This window comes from Piliocolobus tephrosceles, chromosome 8, assembly GCF_002776525.5.
Source record: "Piliocolobus tephrosceles isolate RC106 chromosome 8, ASM277652v3, whole genome shotgun sequence".
Classification (NCBI taxonomy): domain Eukaryota; kingdom Metazoa; phylum Chordata; class Mammalia; order Primates; family Cercopithecidae; genus Piliocolobus; species Piliocolobus tephrosceles.
Genome location: NC_045441.1, coordinates 42779861 through 42801120, shown reverse-complemented (window position 1 = coordinate 42801120; position 21260 = coordinate 42779861).

The window sequence follows — 21260 nt, the reverse complement described above, 5'->3', positions numbered from 1 at the left end:
GATGTAGAACTAGAAGTACCATATGACCCAGCCATCCCATTACTGGATATATACCCAAAGGATTATAAATCATACTGCTATAAAGACACATGCACATGTATGTTTATTGCGGCACTATTCACAATAGCAAAGACTTGGAATCAACCCAAATGTCAATCAGTGACAGACTGGATTAAGAAAATGTGGCACATATACACCATGGAATACTATGCAGCCATAAAAAAGGATGAGTTTGTGTCCTTTGTAGGGACATGGATGCAGCTGGAAACCATCATTCTCAGCAAACTATCACAAAAACAGAAAACCAAACACCACATGTTCTCACTCACAGGTGGGAACTGAACAATGCGATCACTTGGACTCGGTAAGGGAAACATCACACACGGGGGCCTATCATGGGGAGGGGGGAGGGGGGAGGGATTGCATTGGGAGTTATACCTGATGTAAATGACGAGTTGATGGGTGCTGACGAGTTGATGGGTGTAGCACACCAACATGGCACATGTATACATATGTAACAAACCTGCATGTTATGCACATATACCCTAGAACTTAAAGTATAATAATAAAAAAAAATTACCTTAAATGACAAAGGTTTAACTTAAGAACTGGAAGAGATCCAAAAGAAAAATGAAGAAAACATAAACAAAAAAGAATTAAAAGACATGACAATATTACTTATTAAAAAAACAAATAAATGACCAATAACTTTAGGAAGCACTCTTCAACTTCGAAGTCAAGGAAAGGTGACTTTACTTGTGAGTTACATCATCTTGATCACACTGTAATAAGAATGTCCAGTTGGTGTAGAGGAGAGACAAGGGAAACTCACTGTGGCAGCAACAGAAGTGGCTGCAGGCAACTCCGAAACATTACATTCACAAAGGGACTCACAGAATTCATACATATTTACCTACTCTATTGGGTAGAACTAGTTATGGTAAAGAAACCGCACCAGTTATTTTAACATACAAAATTTAATATAGATAATTTTAATTGGGTTTTAGAGACTAAAAAATAGGATGTTAAGGTGTCAGGAAGGCACACCTGCAAGAATACCTTTATCCCTAGAACAGAGGGAAGAGGTGGAGATAATTAAAAGTTAGAAGATTGAAAGACTGGCCTAGCCAGCCTGGAATTAGAGTGTCTGAGGAGGGGCCCTCCTTGAGTGCTGCTGATGCCTCAGAAGCTCCAAGGATGGTCCATTGGAGCTGGGTTCTAACGCTCTCCAGAGCTGATATAGGGGGCCCTCAATGCTGCTTGTTCTGAAGTGCTGGAAACACAGCAAACTGTTCCTAACAGAACAGCCACCACCTGGGGGAAGGAGCCTCACTGGGGAAATGTGCCCAGGAAAACAAGCAGGAACAGAAAACAAGCAGGACAGAGCAAGTCCGTGCTGTCTCTTCTCCTTCCAGGATCCCACTAATACGTCTTAGCAGAGTCTAGCCAAAGCCATAAACAAAACAGAAATGTGGCTGCAGTGTCCTGTCCCAGGCATGCAAAGCACAGTGGACAAGAGTGGGTTTGAATCTGAGAGACAAAGCTGGTGACCATGCTAATTCCACCACTTGGATATTGATTCAATGGAACCATCCCTGTTATACTGAGACAGTGAAATTAACAGTCTCGACAATCATTGTCAAAGCATTGCATAACCGTTATATATCATATTTACAAATAATTTCCAATAGAATTAGGTATTAAATAAGGACACCATATAAAGCATGATCCCTAATTGCATCTTCTGCAGAAAAATTATGATGAATGTGCTTTTACATTGCAATGGGAAATACAGTAATAAAGTAGCTATAATAATAATATAAAATAGTAACTAAATAATAGTAAAAATAAGTTATAACGATGAAAGCTAATACTTTTTTTACTAATACCTATTGAGATACCATTCACTTTTTGCCAGACATTTTGCTTTTCAGTCATGATGTTCTTCAATCCTCACAACAAAACTGTTAGGTAACTTGCCATTCTTAAATGAGAGTCAAACAGAAAAAGTAATTCTCAAGGTATCCGGCAAACACCCTAACTCAGGTATCTGAATCTAAAATGCTTGCACTTCATATCTGACACATTTCAATATTGTACATATGTTATACATCCCAGATGTGTGCATTAAACATTAATATATAATAAAAATATCTATATTTCCCATATATATCATAAACCTCTGTTTGTGTGGTTGAAAAGAAATGTATCATTTGTTAGCAGTCTTCATCTTTGTTGTTAAAACTATGAGGTATAATTTCTTTCTTTTGCTTTGGAAAGTTTTTATTTCCCACCTTTCTAGAATGATCTTTTTCATTATACATAGCCTGTATACATTCTCCCATGCCATTAAAATGTCATTTTTAAAGCATAATTAATATCACTTTGCTTTGAATATAGCATGGTTTGTTTAATGTATTTCCAAATAACATTTGGGTTATTTTAGTATATTTGCTATTACAAATGATACTTGCTCTGACCCAAATATTTGTGCCCCTTCCCCCCCACCCCCCCCCACCTAAACTAATAAGTTGAAATCCTAACCACTACAGTGATAGTATTAGGAGGTGGGGACCTTGGGAGATGATTAGGTCATAAGGCAGAATCTTCATGAAGAGGATGAGCAGCCTTATCATAGAGTCCTGTTGTACATACACAATGGAATACTATTTAGCCATAAAGCAGAATGAGATCATGTGTCTTGCAGCAACATGGATGGAACTAAGAGCCATTATCTTAGGCAAAACGACTCAGAAACAGAAAGACAAATACTGCATGTTCACACTTCAAGTGGGAGCTAATAATGAAGCTGAGTGTGGGATGATGGAAACTGGAGACCTGGAGGGATGGGAGAATGGGAGGGGAGTGGGTGATGTGGGGTTGGTGGTGGGCACAGTGTGGGAGGGCCCCGACTTCACCACCATGTATCAATGTAGCAAAATTGCACTTGCACCCCATGGATATGTACAAATACAAAAACAACAAAAATAAACACATACAAGTAATACAAATCAAGATAAAAAAATAAAAGAGGCCTGAGGGAGACTGTGGCCCCTTCCACCGTGTGAGGGCATAGTGAGAAGGTGCCGCCTATAAACCAGAAAGTGGGCCTCCATTAAACATGAAATCTACTGGTGTCATGATCTTGGACTTTCAGCCTCCAGAACTGAGGACAACACACTTCTCTTGTTTACAAGCCACCTAGTTTATGGTATTTTGTTATTGCAGCCCAACTGAACTAAGAAAATCATACCATAATGGAGCTCCTTTATAGTGTTCTAAATGAATATTTACGTCTTTTGGGGTAATAAACTTCTGTAAGTAAAATTTCAGGATCAAATGGTATAACCATTTTAAAGGCTCTTGGGTGAAAAAGGGCCAAATGTTTCTAAAAGTTTGTCAGTTCACACTGTCATCAGTGGTACAACGTAGCTGAATGAAAGTGTGTTTTCTAGAGGTTGACAGTGGAGTATGGTGCTGCTTGTTTATTGAGGCTAATAGTCTTAGTCTTTTATTCCTTTTTTCCCGGTGGTTATTGTTCTATTGAACTATGTTGATGACATCTATGAAATAATGATGTGGATCTTATTAGATTAATCTTTATGATAAATGATTTATTAGAATTCATGCTAATTTGCATTAAAGAACAAGCTTATAACTGCAGGTACTTAGTAGAAGTTTTTAGAAGTGAATCCTGGGGAAAAATAACCCAATTAAAAAATATGTAGGCACATGACTTGAAAAAAAAAACTCAGAAAAAAGAAAAACACCCAATACGCACATTAAGTGGTACATATTATAACAGATATTAGGAAAACGCAAATTAAATCCACAATGAGATACTATTTTATAACTATTAGAAGGGCTAAATTGATAAGACTGACAAGCTATAAGGGGAAATGTTCAATAAATCATTATTAAAACTTCTTAACTGTATTAAGTAAATCTTGTTTTGTTTAATATTTTTTCTAGTAATTTCTGACATTCTTAAAAATGCTTGGGTGCTAGGACTTTTTCCATTGTAAGAATGTCTTCTGTGGCATTTACTTATGAAGAGTATCTTAGCTATGAGTAGAGATTTTACATTGCAATTACTTTTCTCACTTCAACAATGCAGCTAAATTTATTGTTTTGCAGTGGGAAGTTTTATTTCTTCAGTATTTAACTTTTTTTCTGAATGTTTCTTAGGTTTTTACTTATTCTAAACAAAGAGGAAGGAAGGAAGGAAGGAAAGAAAGAAAGAAGGCAGGCAGGAAGGTAGAAGGTAGGAAGGCAAGAAGGAAGGAAAGAAGAAAGGTAGGAAGGAAGGAAGTGCAGAGAAAGAGAGAGAGAGATCATGGAACTAGCATAGACTGTTGGCTTTTCCCCCAAAAAACACACTCCTGAGAGGCTCTGGACAAATGAGCAGTATAAATATGAAGACCTAAATTAGGGATTGTGAGGCCTGTCTGGCATTCCAAGAGACAGTTAGGTTCAGGTCTCTGGGTGGGGCTGGGGCAACTACCTGGGGGTGTGGGCAGGACTCTAAGTTCAGAAATTAGGCCAGAGAAAGCTTTCTGTTACTCTCGCTGCCCAACATGTCCTAAGGGTCTCATTTTTTGTCCTTTAGACGTGTCAGGCAAGTTAACCAGGGTGAAGTTTGGGGCAGTGTTAATAACCACCTGGAGTAAGGAACAGACAGATGGTTTAAGCACAACCACCAGCTCCAAGCATCCCCTGCTCTCACATTTCCTCACCCGCTTCACTCCTCCAGGACTGGTAGATTACAAGAGAAGGAAATTATCACTTTCCGGGGCTGGTTTCTTCAGAGTGTAAAGCAAATATGGTAGAAGGCTGGTTTATGAGCTGAGGAGATAGTCACAATCACAGCATAGCTGTATCTTTGGTTTTAGGCCTAGCGCACACCCCTTATCCCTTCTTGAAACATGCATTCGTTAAATCAGGGAAGAGTGTTCACACCTGAGGAGTGTGACCACCATAACAGCAAAGAAAGCATATTAGATAGCAATGCCACGTGAGGAAGTGCAAATGAACAAAAAAGGATTTGGAATTTAAATAAGTAAAATACCCATTTTACGCAAGACAAAGGAAAATTTTTGTGTTTTAAAGTCAGAACTAAAGTCACAAAAAAGAGCCAAGTGGAAATATCAACTATAAAAATTTAATAACTATGCCGGGCGTGGTGGCTCATGCCTGTAATCCCAGCACTTTGGGAGGCCAAGGCAGGGGAATCACCTGAGGTCAGGAGTTTGAGACCAGCCTGGCCAACATGACAAAACCATGTCTCTACTAAAAATACAAAAATTAGCTGGGCATGGTGGCACGCGCCTGTAATCCCAGCTACTCGGGAGGCTGCAGCAGGAGAATCACTTGAACCTGGGAGGTGGAGGTTGCAGTGAGCTGAGATCATGCCACTGCACTCCAGCCTGGGTGACAGAGTCAGACTCCATCTCAAAAAAAAAAAAAAAAAATTAATAACTAAGAAAAAGAGCACACATGATGGGAAAAGTAACAGAATGTCCTTCATTAAGAAAAACTTAGGGAGCTGAAAATCAAGTTGCAAATATCTCCAGATGGAAGTGGAAAGTCATAAAGATATAGAAAACAATTTAAATGAAAAGATGTAGACATTAAAGAGAGTATCAGAAAATATAACAAACAACAACAAATAAACTCATGCCAGTAAATTTAAAATTTAGATGAACAAATTCTTAGAAACACAAAGCTTGCCAAAATTGACACAAAGAAATGGAGAATCTATGCTTATTACACCTTCACAAAATGAAGATCCATGTCCATGTGGGTGTGTAGGGTTGTGCAGTGGTATCTTGTGTGGTTTAATCTGCATTTCCCTGAGGACATGCACATGGTGTGGAACTTTTCCTATGCTCATTTGCTTTTCATGGATTGTCTTTGGTGAGGTATCTTTTAGGGTCTTTGGTCTATGTTTTATTGAGTTGTTTGTTTTCTCATTATTGAGTTTTAAGTATTCTTTGTATATTTTGGATAACAGTCCTTTATTTTATATGCCTTTTGCAAATATTTTCTCGTAGTCTCATGCTTGTCTTTTCATTCTCTTGACAGTGTTTTTCAAACAGTGGAATTTTTAGCTTTCCTGATGTTTAGTGTGTCCATTCCTTCCCTTGTGGGTCCAGCCTGACATGGTTTGGCTGTGTCCCCACCCAAATCTCATCTTGAATTGTAGCTCCCATAATTCACATGTGTTGTGGGAGGGACCCTGTGGGAGGTAATTGAATCATGGGGTTGGTTTCCCCCATACTGTTCTATTGGTATGAATAAGTCTTATGAGAGCTGATGGTTTTATAGGGGAAAACCCCTTTTACCTGGTTCTCATTCTCTCTTGTCTGCCACCGTGTAAGATGTGCCTTTTGCCTTCCATCATAATTGTGAGGCCTCCCCAGCCATGTGGAACTGTGAGTTAATTAAACCTCTTTTTCTTTGTAAATTACTTACTCTCAGGTATGTCTTTATCAGCAGCATGAAAACAGACTAATACAGTGTCTTTGGTGTTGAATCTGGAAAGTTCCTAGCCATGCTTGTGGTCATGAAGATTTTCTCCCATGCCTCCTGTCTTCTACAAGTTTTATGGTTCTGTGACAAAGAGTTGTTTAGATTCATTTCCACTTATATTTTGAAACACCTCAATACTAGGTAAATTATCGTTTTTATTTTTATTTATTTATTTTTTTGAGACGAAGTCTTGCTCTGTTCCCCAGGCTGGAGTGCAGCAGCGCCATCTCGGCTCACTGCAAGCTCCACCTCCCAGGTTCACACCATTCTCCAGCCTCAGCCTCCTGAGTAGCTGGGACTACAGGCGCCTGCCACCATGACCGGCTAAATTTTTGTGTTTTTTAGTAGAGACGGGGTTTCATCGTGTTAACCAGGATGGTCTCAATCTCCTGACCTTGTGATCCACCCGCCTTGGCCTCCCAAAGTGCTGGGATTACAGGCGTAAGCCACTGTGCCCGGCCAAGTTATTGCTTTTTGTCTACTTTCTTTAGACATTACTTCCTATAATTTTTTCCTTTCCTCTTATAAACCTGTGTAAAAGTAGGCTTGGCTTGAATTATCTTGGTACTTATCTCAGTCAGTCTCTCCCTAGGGACCAGAGTTATGGGCTTTCTGCCTGTTTTGGTTTTTGAATTTGGTATTATTTTGCATTCTATATTATTATTTCAGAAGAAAGAGGAATGCTTTTTTTCTTTATATTTGCTTATACTTTAACTTCTCTGAGAAGAGAAACCATGTACTTTTTCTCCAACTAGTCCCATTTTGTTAAGATTTGTGAAACTGCATTCTGTGTTAACAGTGTTCAAACTTGATTAATTAAAACTAAAATCTCCACCTTGTTAAGACTCCCTTTTCTGTGGAAAATTATTTATATTTGAGGATCACATATATTTCACCAAGACACAAATTTAACAGGGAGGCATCTGTCCTGTTTGCCATAATTCTTGCAGTAGCTAAGGAGATAAAGCAACCTCGTAGTTTCTGTCTCCTGTTTTCTATTTAAAGTTTGAACAACTTTAAAGAAATTTGTAGGAAAGAAAGTTGTCTATAAATGATTTCAGTAGACTTTGCTTTCAATTCTGTTCAAGATTATTGGAAGATGATCTACATTTTACCAAAGAAAGCTATAATGAGAGTTTGCAGGTCAGGCCATTAATTTAATTTTGACACTTTCAATAGGTGAAGAAAGAGAAACTTGGATTTCAACACAAAATAACCCATTACATGGTATTATTTCATTAAATATTATTGAGATAGACAGTTGTCTAGCTGGAAGGGAATATAAAACATGAACAACTGGAATTTCCGGTATATTTTACGAATTTTAAAAAGCCCAAGAGGTTAACAAGTGTTTAGGTCATAAAACTGGATCATGGGAGATAGAGGACTGGATCCTACTCTTCACACCTGCTGGCCCACATTTTTTCCTCCCAAGAATACCTTTTCTGAAACAGCATAGCCTAGGACTCTCTGAAGTAAAGGGAGAAGTAATGCCAGTAATCCTGCCTCCTCATGCTCCATTTTACAACATATACAAATGTCTCACCACTTGAAGGCCTTAGCACCTCAAACCAAAAAGTCAGCATTTATTTGCTTTGCTAACGATCTCAATAGGGCTTCCATCTATTGTTCGCTCAGGAAAAATCGGGCTCTTGGAGTTACCCTTGGGAGGAGGTGGGAGTAGGAGCATAATGAAGATCAGACTTTAGTTTTCCAATTCAATCCCACAAGTATTTACTGACGCTTTCTCACATACGGGTCAAGTAGCAAAAGCTAAGTAAACAAGAAGGAATAAGAGCTGGGATTTTTGTCCAAGAGTTTCACAGTCTGAATGCAGTACAGATATGCAAGCAAATGCTCCTGGTTGCATAAGTGCAAAGAAAGTGGATTAAGCAGGAAGCACAACAAGAACTAACCCTTGAGCTTTGTATTCAGAATCGACTCTGTTCGCCTAGGAGAGAACGAGGAGAAAGGGGGTGATATTTGTGCAGAAGGAGAGTATGCAGGAAAAAGTACTGTGAAACATCTTGCTATGCTCAGAAAATTTTTGTAGTTCGGTTTTGTTAAATAATGAAATGCCTTATGTAATGAAAGAGATGATTCTGGAAAAGTCCTCAGGGCTAAAGTTATCAAAGAATGGGTCAAAGATGCTAAATAAAAACAATTTATTTTGCATGTCATGAAGAATCATTATTAATTAATCTACTAAAAGAATAGATAGTTGCATCCCAAGCCCCTGAGGGAAATGACTGAGACTGTGACCCAAGATCTGGACTTAAGACACTTGTGGGGGTGGCCAAGAGTAACCATGGGAAAAAGATCAGACAAGAAGGAAGCCAAAATACGTTTCTCAAAAAAGTTGCTCACCAAAGTAAGGTTTAGTCACCACAGCTCAATAAAGAGGTTCTTGCACAAGACCTGGCTCAGAATTTACTTGATATCATAAACATTTTCCTAATCCTGTCCTATTGGTACTCTTTATGGCAAACATTCCTTCAGGTGTCTGATGGCACTGCAGTCCAAATGGCATTATTTGGCGACACAGAGGCAACAGTTAAGGGATGAAAAGCAAAGATGCTGGCTACCCAGAAGACTCCAGAGGTCTTAAATATTGGGGGTGAGGAGGTTGCCACTCCTAAGTTCTGGCACTTGCCTCCTACTCTCAGAATTCTGTTTTTGTCAGTTAGTCAAGGGAAGGCTCATTTCCCCCTGTCAGGCTCCAGTGAAACTGCCCCACAGGGTGTGATATGCAAAATGGCACCTTGTGAATTCCTGATTAGAAGTGCATCTGTCCGGGAGAACAGAGTGTCTGAGTGATCAGAGAAGGGCATTTGTTAAGTGAGTCAACGAAACAGAAGCAGAGTTGTGGCAGTACGTTTGCTGTGAACATGGAATGCCGAGAAGGGCTGCCTATTGATGATTTACAGAGGAATTGCACCTGACGCTGGGACCTGTGGCTCAGGTCTTTGAGAAGACATTGTCCCACTCCTGGGAGCCTGCAGATCCTCGGGGATCCTGAGGATGTGGGTACCTCTGGCTGTGCTCCTTGTTCCAGTGTGACTACCTCGTCTATGCCACCAGTGTTTGCACACCAACACAATTCATTGTAATTAATTAGGCTTATACATGTTACATTGCACTCACAGTCCTGTCAGGTTTTCTGCGATGAGACTGAGGTCACAGTTCCTGGGGTTGGGTGTTGTCAAACACTGACAGAATCCTGATATCCTCCCATGGATGGCTAATGCTGTCTGCTGTGTGTGGGCTCTCCTTCCCATGAGAACACCTCATTCCGCTTTCCTGCAAGTGAGGACGGAGGCCCTGCATCTGCCCACTTACACCAACTGTGCAAACAAAATGCTGCAAGACAACAGTAAGCACTTGGTGTCCAGGGATAACACAGTTTGCACTAATTTTGCAAATTATAAGCATTTTGGTGGATTTTTTGAAAGGGTAAGAGTTGCCACCCGATGTACTGTTCTTATTTTGAATAATTCAACACAGAACCAGTAGGGGAGAATGCATGGCATAAACACGGAAGCAAAGATTTGGGTTTCTAAGCAATATAGTTCTTCTCTGAAAGACAGCTTTAAATAGTAGGCATGTGAGGAGTATTAGGTTGTTGTAGGCCAAAACAATGGTGAAGTGCATGTGCGTGGGAGCAGACATACTAACGTGCTCATATTTTATAAAAGGGAGCCAAGAAGTACTACTTATAAACTTTGATATTGAATACATGTAAAATATAGTTAGGAACAACCTGTACAATCTAAAAGGAGATTTGTGTCTTTCTGCTCATTTCAGACTCCAAAATAAACAAAGCCTGATACTATAGCAAAATGTGAAGTAGGACAACCCTAAACACAGAATGTGTAAGAGAGTGTGGCAACCTTTAAACAGCAGATAGTTTTCGCACACCTTGGATAAGACTATCAAATTCCTGTACAAACCGGGACTTCTCAGTGTTAGGACAACAGAGTATCCCAGCAGGACTGAGCCTGCAAATGGTGCCCAACCATGAGTGTTGGGGGCACTCACTCATGTTATGGACCCTTGTTCTGTCTTAGATGAAAGGCAATTTCTTTCTCCTCCAGAACAAACACTGACAGTTCAAATATTGCTAAGGCTTTTTTCTCTCATTTCAATTAGTCTGTAAATACACATTCATTAAAAGAGCATTGCAAATAGCACTTTTATTTGCTACTAGGAATGGGAATTTCATGTAGTATGAAATACTGTAAGAAAGCAAGAAGTTTATAGTAAAATCTGAGTAAGAACACAGGATGAAATAATCATTGCTATAGAATAATGCATTTCTGCAGCTCACAGGAAAGTTAAGTCAAATAGGATTAACTATAGTTAATTGATAGAGAAAACAAATATGAATCATTTACTGACTTTGAGGTGCACATGTAATTAAACAGTAGGGAAAGGTATTCAATAATTTGAGACAGAAAGAAGGAGGTTATTATTATTTTTTTTTACTTAAGCGCTTTTCCTTGTTTCTCTTTTTAATTTTCATAGTACCCCTTGGGAGGAAAACAACAAATTCCTATGCCAAGTCACAAATATTTGGGAAAACATTTTAAAAGGCCTCTTTTTTTTTTGGAATGAAGTTATCTTTGGTTTCAAACATTTTGGAAAACTCAGAAACTAGAATGTGATATACAAGAAGAAAAACATGTATCTGTAACATCAGCTAATAAATGGCAAATGGCAGTGATATTCTGGGTGCACATCCTTTGTTTCAGCTTTGGTTGAAACATCTACTCTGAGCAAGGTTTGATTTTTCTACTTGCCTCTTTGTTACCAACTGTGACACTAATAAGACTTAATTTCTCTTCACAATTCTTATAGACATATTTCTGGGCCAACTGAAAAAAATTGTGTGAGACTAGAGGAGTTAATTAGGGTTGGCAAACTTCTCACTGAAGCATTGCAAATTAGTTACTTCAGCTATTTCGTGTTTCAAAGTAGTGTCTAACTTTAATGCAAAAGTAAGCTGAAGGAAGATGCTCAGTGTCTTTTGAAAGGCCACCACACAATTTCACAATGCGGGTGCTGTCCAGCGAGTGGGAGGCAACTTGTTGGCGGACTCGATGCAAAGCATCTTCAGTAAATGCTATGTAGAGGGATCCTGCCTGCTGTTAAAAATGCCACTCCTTTTGCAACGATGAAACAGATAGGGCTCATATGAAGGTGATACTATATGCACTAACTTCATGTTTCAAAGTTCTGACTCCTCTTGCCTTTCACTACCTGATGGGCAATTGCCAAGAACCCCTCATTTGTCACTGCCAGTGCCAGCCCCTCTTTAGCCAGGGCCTTGGGGTGGCCTCAGAGAGACAGCAGTGATTAAGCACAGCTGCAAACCCAGGTGCTGAGCAGGCAGTTTCCGCATGTCCCATTCTCCACGAACTCACCTGTCCAGAAAAGTGGTCTTGCTAAGGGAGACTGACAGCGTTAAAAACCGGTCATAAATCACGAAAGGGACACTTGATTACACCAGGCTGGCCAAGCAGCATCAGGCTGACAGAGAAGATGTGAGCATGAAGTTGGCGAAAATCTTTTGAGAAAAGTCTGCCTTTGATGCTGATTTTTAGGCTTCATTGTGCTATATTATACTTTTCTTTAAAAAAAGACAAACATTTTATCAATACATTTTTATCATCATTATAGGTTATTTATGATGCATTTTACTTGGGGTAAAGCACAAACCCCATAAACAACTATGTTTCCTACTCTGTTCCTTTAAATTTGTAAAATGTAGTTTCGACACATTATACTTGGTGTATGTGGAGTTTTGTTGGATGCATAGAATGTGTAATGATCAAGTCAGGGTATTTAGAGCCTCTGTCACACAAGTATTTATCATTTCTATATGTTGGGTAAATTTCAAGTCCTTTCTTCTAGATATTTTGAAAAATACAGTGCATCGTTTTTACCTATTGTCACCCTACTCTGCTATCTCTGTTGTAACCTTAAGTCTTGCATTACTGTCTGATGTCAAAAAGATTTACCTTTCTCCCTGTGATGTCTGAATTTTATTGCATACTTTATCTGTGTCTTTTTAGTTGGTCATATAAATTATGATGACAGGGTTCCTAATTTTAATCCATTTCTAATTTTTAAAATCTTAACACTTAGGTATTTTATTATTGTTTTACTTAGGGTTTATATATTTACAAGTGATGTGTTTCTCTCTGTGAGCTATTTCTGTTGGATTTATGTGTGCTGATTATTTTAAAAATAAAAATGTAATAACAAAGCCATTGAAATATTACAAACCTTAATATAAGTATTTAATAACTATTCAAAATTTTTATCTAAGGTTTGTTAATAAATGTATTTGGTCATTATTCAAGAAATCCATATCAAGATTATTTTGATCTTGATTCATTAAATATTTTTATTTATTTCAAGACTTTTATTTCTAACTTGGCCAAATTTTTTATTTTTATTTTTTGCATTTACATGAAAGTAGAGACAAGTAGAACAGTCTAAATAAAGTAGCCAATTATAATTTTTAACTCAAGGCTATTAAGAAATTATTCCAAATGACGTGCTAAAATTAGTACTGATTTGTCTTAGGTTAGTGGATATGGTCTCATGAAGTCCCCCGGAAGAGTACCTCTTATCCCATTTTCTTGTCCACACAATTAAAAAGACTCACTAGCTGGGGCTTACCAACCTCATCAGATGCAGGGGAACCAGCAGCTTCGGTGCAGTTACATTGCTATCTATTTTATTACCTTATGGGAATAGACACAATTTTTCAATGATGTGTCCTGGACTCTGCCTCTGTGAATAGAAATCAAGTTTTAGCTAACACTGCCTCTTTCTCATCCGTACTCACCCTACTCTACTCCAGTTCATCATTGTCTTGCCTGAATCTTTACAATAATTTCTTAAAGGGTCTTTGTATGCCTGATCCATTCCAATTAATTGTCAACACCTTAATTAGAGAAAGTTTTCAAAAATGCAAATATGATCATGTCATGAAATCCACTCTGACCTCCTGTGATGGCACAATATAGACAGTTCTTGAACCTCTGGTTCCATCCCCATCTCCTGCTTTGTAACTCACCTTCCCCTTGCCTCTGCTTCCGCTGATGCTCCTCTGCTCTCTGTGGTCTCACAGGCACCTGGCCTTCATGACATTCTCTCTCTCCGGAGCCCCTCCGCTCTTCTCCTTACTTCCTATCTCTCCTGGTATGCTCAACTCCTGCTAATCCTCCAGGCTCCAGCTCTAATGTGTCTCTGCTGGCCCTCCAACCCATTAGCTTAGGTTCTTCCATTATTTGTTCTCATAGCATTTTTCATGGACTCTCTAATAATTTCTTCTGCTGTATTGTAATAGATTACTTAGTATCTTTATTGACCAGCAGTCTCTATACTTGAAACAGAAAAACCAAGCTGCTCTTCTTGTAAAGACTCTAGCTGTCTGCCAGTGGCTAGTCCAGGGCCTAGAACACAGTAGGTGCATAATGTTTATTGAAAAACTAGTAACAAGGAAATAAGGAAAATAAAAAATGACAGGATTTTGTTGATAGATATAATAGAAAATGTGAATAAATGTAATAACACGTTCTCTATATGGAGAAAAATTCACTTTTGTTCAAATAAACTTGTGTAATTAATACAGTGGCAAAAATTATAGAAAAAAATTGGAATTCAAAAATAGTGTTCTAAAGTTTATCTAGAGAAATAAATACAAAAGACAGGAAAGGACATTTATAAAGTAATATGAGGGAGTTATAGTCTAACCAGATATTACAGTGTATACTAAAACTAAAATAATTAAAATACTGTGAACAGGAATAAGCAGTGAGATTAATTTAACAGAATAGAACTTTTCGAAACAATTCCAGACACAAATACAATTGGGGGAAAATAGAATGGCAGCCTAACTGAAGGTTGTGATAATGAAATTACCAACTGTAAAAGAATAAAAGTAGATTCTAAAATTTTGTACATAAAATATAACACTATTATTATAAAAATGGAAGCATTTTTAACTGATTTTCTGCATCATGATTGGCTAACCAAAGTTTTTCAAAGCAAAGGACCAAAGGCAAAAACTATATATATACACAAACATATGTTTTAAAGATTGATGTGAATACCTACATTTTAAAATATGTACATTAAAAATACCATAAATAAAGCTCAAAGACCATCTACCTATAGTCTTTAGAAGTTTGTAAATGGTAGATTATGTTTAGAGTAACCACTAGAGTAGTATCCCTACTGGTTAAGCTTTCATCCAACTTGCTCAGAAAACGAATGCAACGTAGACTAAAAGGCCAATGGTAATCAACTTTCAAAATATGAAATAGGAATACTTAATTAGTATATACAAAAATACTCAACCACACATATGATCTCAGAAATGTAATTGGAAATCCAATCAGATACCACTTGTTTCAAATAGATGTTGATTAAAATAAGCAGCATCTAGGATTAATGAGTTCGGAGTGACGAGGATGCTTCTCTTCTGGTGAGTTTAAATTGTTACTAGTTCCATAAAGAGCATTTGGTGATATTCACACTCTGTAGCCTATCTCTTCCAATTCTATTTATTTATATTAACGAACAAAGTTAAGATTCCATGAAAATTAACATGTTTATTAACTGAAAAATGTGACTTTTTACATCTTAAAAATTAAGTTATAAAACAGGTGTGTTGGAAGCACATGTTGGCTAAACAAACAATACTTGCATTCATGCATAGAAAATGAAGTGTGAAAAGATAAACACTCATTATTAGCCACAGTTACTTATTCCAGAATCCTTTCTGGGATTTCTCCCATTCCTAGTTGATGAGCTAGCACCTGATGGACTGGAAGACACTTTCTCCTCAGGAAAATCTTCCAGTACCTCATTATAACTTCTTCTTGAGTGTTTTCTTTTTGTCAGCTGGAGGAATTTTTCTTATTCTGTTATACACCACATTTCATTCATTTTTTTTTAATCTATGGCAGCACCTCAGAATTTAAAATGCAAGAGCCAAGAATTTGAATTGCTCACATTTTACACTATTAAAAATCCTCCCCAGTAGTATAAGTTGAGCCTGGTGGTCTGGCTGCCCTTATCAGCAGTCAGACCCCCAGGAGCTCAGGGTAGCAGGTATAATGAAGATGTGGTTGGAGGAAAGGGATCACACTGATTAATGTAACCACAATATATCAACATATTTTCCCTCGACAGTTTTTCTGCAATTAATATTTCCCTGGAATAACTGAAAATGGAAATAATAAGACAGTATTGGCAAGAATGATAGGTCAGTATTTACAAGGCAAGGTGAAAGTGACTCCCAGTCAGAATTCACAGCCTTAACTGCTCTTGCAATTTCACTAGCATAATGGACTTCTTTATGCTGAGCATGATAAGCTCCATCGAGCCAGTAAATCTACAAATAATCAGTAAGCATCTGCTACAAAACAGCCACCATTCCAGGCATTTGGGATACATCTGAGAATCAAAGGTGCTTGACTTCACAGAGCTTTCTCAGTGTATTCTTCTGCTTTTCCATCATTTGGAGAAAAAAGAAAAGAGAAATTGCTTTTGAGAAAGTAGCCACCGTAAGTAGAAAGTGAATGCAGAACATTAGCTAAGAAGACGTTAATCAGCTGTATCCTAGTGGTCACTCTGAGGTATGAAACCGAAACTTAACTGTTTCTAATTCACAAAACGCCTGGTGTGGGCACGGAACACTATGCAGCCACACAAAAGAATGAAATCATGTCCTTTGCAGCAGCATGGTTGTCGTTGGAGACCATTATCCTAAGCAAATTCATTTGGGAATAGAAAACCAAATATTGCATATTCTCACTTATAAGTGGGAGCTAAGCATTGGGTACTCATGGACATAAAGATGGGAATAATAGGCACTGGGAACTACAAGAAGCAGGAAGAAGAAATGAGGGAAGGATTAGAAAACTACCTATTGGGTACCATGCTTACTACTTGGGTGATAGGATTATTCGTGCCCCAAACCTTAGTGTCATACAATGTGCCCATGTAGCAAACCTGCACATGTACCCCTGAATCTAAATAGAAGTTAAAATTTAAAAGCATAAAAAATCTCATTAATATTTTTACATTGATTAAATGTTAATAATTATAATTATAAATAAATAAAAATAAAAATAAATTGTTAAATTAATTATAAAAATAAATAATAAACTGTTAAATCTTAATATAATTTTGGGTATATTGAATAAAATATATAATTGAAATTTTAAAAAAATACCCAGTTTGGAATTTGTCTTGTTGTCCTTTCCTAGCATAAGCAGGAATGATACTAGTGCAGGCATAGCACAATTACAGGGGAAAATGGCCAGTTCACAGGCACTGCCCAGAGGAGCCAATTTAGCCCTGCTGCTGCATCCAGGAGGAGCCCCGATATGGGGGCAGGGTCAGATGTGGTTCAGGAAAATCCTTCTTCTCTTAAGTCTGCAGCTATTACATCACAATATGTATAATGCATTACTATTAATGTATAATGTATAATAATATGTATAATATATAATAATGTATAATAGTAATTACATCACAATTATTTGAATAACTCGGATATTATCAGTGCTTATTTCATTTTCCCTATGAGAAAGGGAGAAAATAGACTCTAAGGCACCTGGTGTATTTGGCTTCCGTCCAGAGCCCATACTATGGCTGGAACATTAACTGTGTTAAAGTACACAACAAATTTGTCTCTTGAAACCCAATGTTCAAGAGGCATCTGTATACAGATAAAAGGCTGGATGTCTTACCAAAAGGAACAAAAATATGCAACCACCACTCAGGTAAAGAAACGGAACATTGCCAGTTACTAAAGCGAAATGTTTCTAAGAAAAATAGTACTGTAAAAATCCCTATTTGATAGGAACAAAGCATGCTTGTAAATTGATTACAGATAGGAAATGGATAAATTACTGCAATGAGGGCTTGATACTGCGTGAGTCCTCTAGAATGTGGTTTCAATCTTGGGAAAAATTATTTCCGGGTAGATCTCAAACTTATCAGCTCTCTGGGGAGAAGAGCACAACGTATAAACAAAACTTTACTAATGAAAACTAGAGTATAGGTGTGTGTGTTTACACATGTGTGTTTCTATCCATGCATATATATCATGAAAGTTGGGGGGCTGAAAGCTGATTTATTAAACACATGTGTCTTTAACTTTTGCTTATGCAAAAAGTTAAAGATATAATTATGTAATCCCAGCACTTTGGGAGGCCGAGGAGTGCAGATCATGAGGTCAGGAGATTGAGACCATCCTGGCTAACATGGTGAAACCCCGTCTCTACCAAAAATACAAAAATCAGCCAGGCGTGGTGGCAGGTGCCTGTAGTCCCAGTTACTTGGGAGACTGAGGCAGGAGAATGGCGTGAACCCAGGAAGCAGAGCTTGCAGTGAGTTGAGATCGCGCCACTGCACTCCAGCCTGGGCGACAGAGCGAGACTCTGTCTCAAAACAAAACAAACAAACAAACAAGAAAAAGATATATTTGTGTATAAATTTATTGCACAGATTTAACATTGCTTTCATTACCTTAATGGACTGTGTTCTCTCTGTAGCATTTATCAGCCTACTTGTCATATTATATATTTATTATCTATTTATATTATACATTTAAATATATATATTGCATATATTTAGTATGCACCTAAATATATAATATGACAAGTAAGTGTAGTATTTTTGTTCCCAGGTATGAGCCCAGAGCCTAAAATAGTGGTAGGGAATCAATAAATATTAATTAATCTGAGGGTTGAATTACAAAATAAATTATTATTTTTTCCATTTTGTGTGGTGCATGTCATAGAGTATGGGGAGATTGCAGTGACACAGGAGAAGCTTCTGACATACAAACAGAAGTTCAGTCCACTTCTGTTCATGTAGTGGACTGAACGCCTTGATACCTCAATTCAATATGAGCAGTAAAATGTACTGCAGCAACATGTTTAGAATGATTGTTCCTTGGTACTGATGCATTTAGCTTTTTATTTTCTTCTCCGTGTATTTCTACATTTAAACTTTTTCTACAATAAGATATAAAATAAATAAAGCAGTAGGTGAGTTATTTATAGGAAAATTACTCATCTGATGGTTGAGGGCGTCTAGGGAGGGGCATGAGTCCATCAATGAGAGAGAGGCTTACTGTTACAAAAGAAAGATCCAATCAAGGATGTTTGACCTAATCATGGTTACTAGATGGAGATGCAGCCCAATCAAGCTGTAAGTGAATCACTGCAGAGGCGCACAAAACGGAGGCCTAATTATAATAAATTGTGTGATCATGGCTGAAGGAAGTGGGATAAAAGTTTTCAGAACTGTTAGTTTTCTATTTCTATAAAATATGGGTATAAGAAAATACTGAAAAACTCTACCTCTTAATTTTTCAAATAAAGGCATTCCAATACCATTTGGGGTAATATGAAAGTCAAAGGAGTCAGGGAGTGATATTTCATTGATCTACCTTCAATAAAGACTTGTTCCAACTGGTAAAAGTATTGCAGCTAGTAGGTGTAGCCTAGAAGGGTCTGAACTTTATTCCACAGGTGATAGAAACTCGTTTAACAGCGTCGAGTAAAGGATATGAAGTAGATTTCATTGTTAATCATCTGAATAATCACTTTAATTCAGTATTTTGCCACTAGAGACATGTATGTATGGTAATACACAGGAATGTATGTATTTTAATGTTTGTTATTTGTATGTTAATTATTTATGACCATTTAAAATATTTTTAAATTATGTAATTGAGATGAAGTAAACAAATTTTTAATTAGGTTTTCTACCCAAGGCCAAATAATTTTTCTAATGGAGTTTTTTCTTTTTTCTTAATATATTCCTGGGCAAAGGGTATCTAAGTGAAGGAAGTGATTTATCTCTCATTTCTGCTTAGGCCTATTATTATTCTCTTCAGTATATTCTTTAGAGGTAATCCTTTTAATTGCTCCCCAAATTTATTCAGTTTTGATATAATACTAATTATACAAAAAAGTCATATTTTATACAAGTAAAAAGTTCTTGTTTATAATGAATCAATAATTTCTTTCCATATTAAAAAATGAGAGGATAATGGAAAAGTTAAAATGCTTGACTTTGTGGGGACATTATTTTACTCAAAAACACATTTTGTTCATGATTTGCCTTCTTGGATTTCCAGGTCATTGAGAATTTAGTAACTGTCCCTCACAACTTGAGTAGAGTCATGGCCCGAGGGCACATTTTATGACACTTTTACACAGTTTCAATCTTCTTTACTGTGTTTTGATTGGCACTTAGACCTGATTTACCAGGACTGATAATAAGCTTAACAATGAATGAATCAGAAAGCAAGTCTCAAACAAGGGTGGCGAAAAGTCAAATTATATTTGTGTCATATTTTTTTCTGAGGCACCTCCCATATTAAGTTCAAAAGAGGGGAATTGTTAATTAAACATTTTAATTGATTGATTCATTCATTCATTCAAACTTTCATTGAATATAACATGTGAGACAAATTTATTTTATCATGTATTTCATTTCACTTTCAAACTGTTTTTGAATTATTGTGTTATAGGGTAAATAAAAAATATGTATTTTTACTTCTCTGATATTCAGGAAGAATTCTGACATAAACATTTATTTACCCAAACAAAATATGTTGCTTACAATGCTCTACTAAGGAATATGGAATTATCCTGCAAAAAGGGAAATTAGCATTTTTCAAGAAACAGTAAATGATCAGAGTATAGTTAGAATAATAAAAATACTTAGAACTGTGCATATTGAGAAATAAATAGCACTTCTTTATTTGATATTTCCTCAAAAGGGTAAATCTCATTGGTTATAAAAGGGTATTAGGCAGCACATATTTCTAAAATCTATAAATATCCATATTTCTCCTTGGTTATTTTTAAATTGTTCCTTTATTGTGTAGTCCAATTAAAACTTCTAAACTTGAATATATGAGTGATAATGATGGCTAATTTCCAGAGGGAGAGTGAGTGACAGATTGGCAAAATTACGTATCTTATTGATTGAAAATGTTTAAACCTGATTTTTCAAGGAAGAAATAGCTTATTTTTCTTTCAGCTTCTACACATGTCAATCAAAGGCATAATTCTCAGTACATCTCCCTGTATCAAGTCCTGAAATGCAGGAAGATTTTAGACAGTTTGTTTTTATCACAAGGATTGTCCAAAAACTGGATAAGGTTCATTGCAAGGAAATTGATGACTGCCGGGAAGGTATTCTTTGGTATTTAAAAAAAAATTCAAACATGTTTAGTGCTTAGTGAGTTGGATTTTATTGTCTCTAAGGCCTTTTTTTAAATCAGGCAACGAATATTGAAATGCTACAGAGATAAGATGGAAGTTGGATATTTGTGTATAAGCCAGACTGAATGGATATCTTACAAATAATGAAATATGGCTGGGTGCGGTGACTCACACCTGTAATTCCAGCACTTTGGGAGGCTTAGGCAGGCAGATCACCTGAGGTTGGGAGTTCGAGACCAGCCCAACCAGCATGGAGAAACCCTGTCTCCACTAAAAATACAAAACTAGCCAAGCGTGGTGGCACACACCTGTGATCCCAGCTACTCAAGAGGCTGAGGCAGGAGAATCACTTGAACCCGAGAGGAGGAGGTTGCGTGCGGTTAGCTGAGATCGAGCCATTGCACTCCAGCCTGGGCAACAAGAGCAAAACTCCATCTCAAATGAAAAAACAAAAAA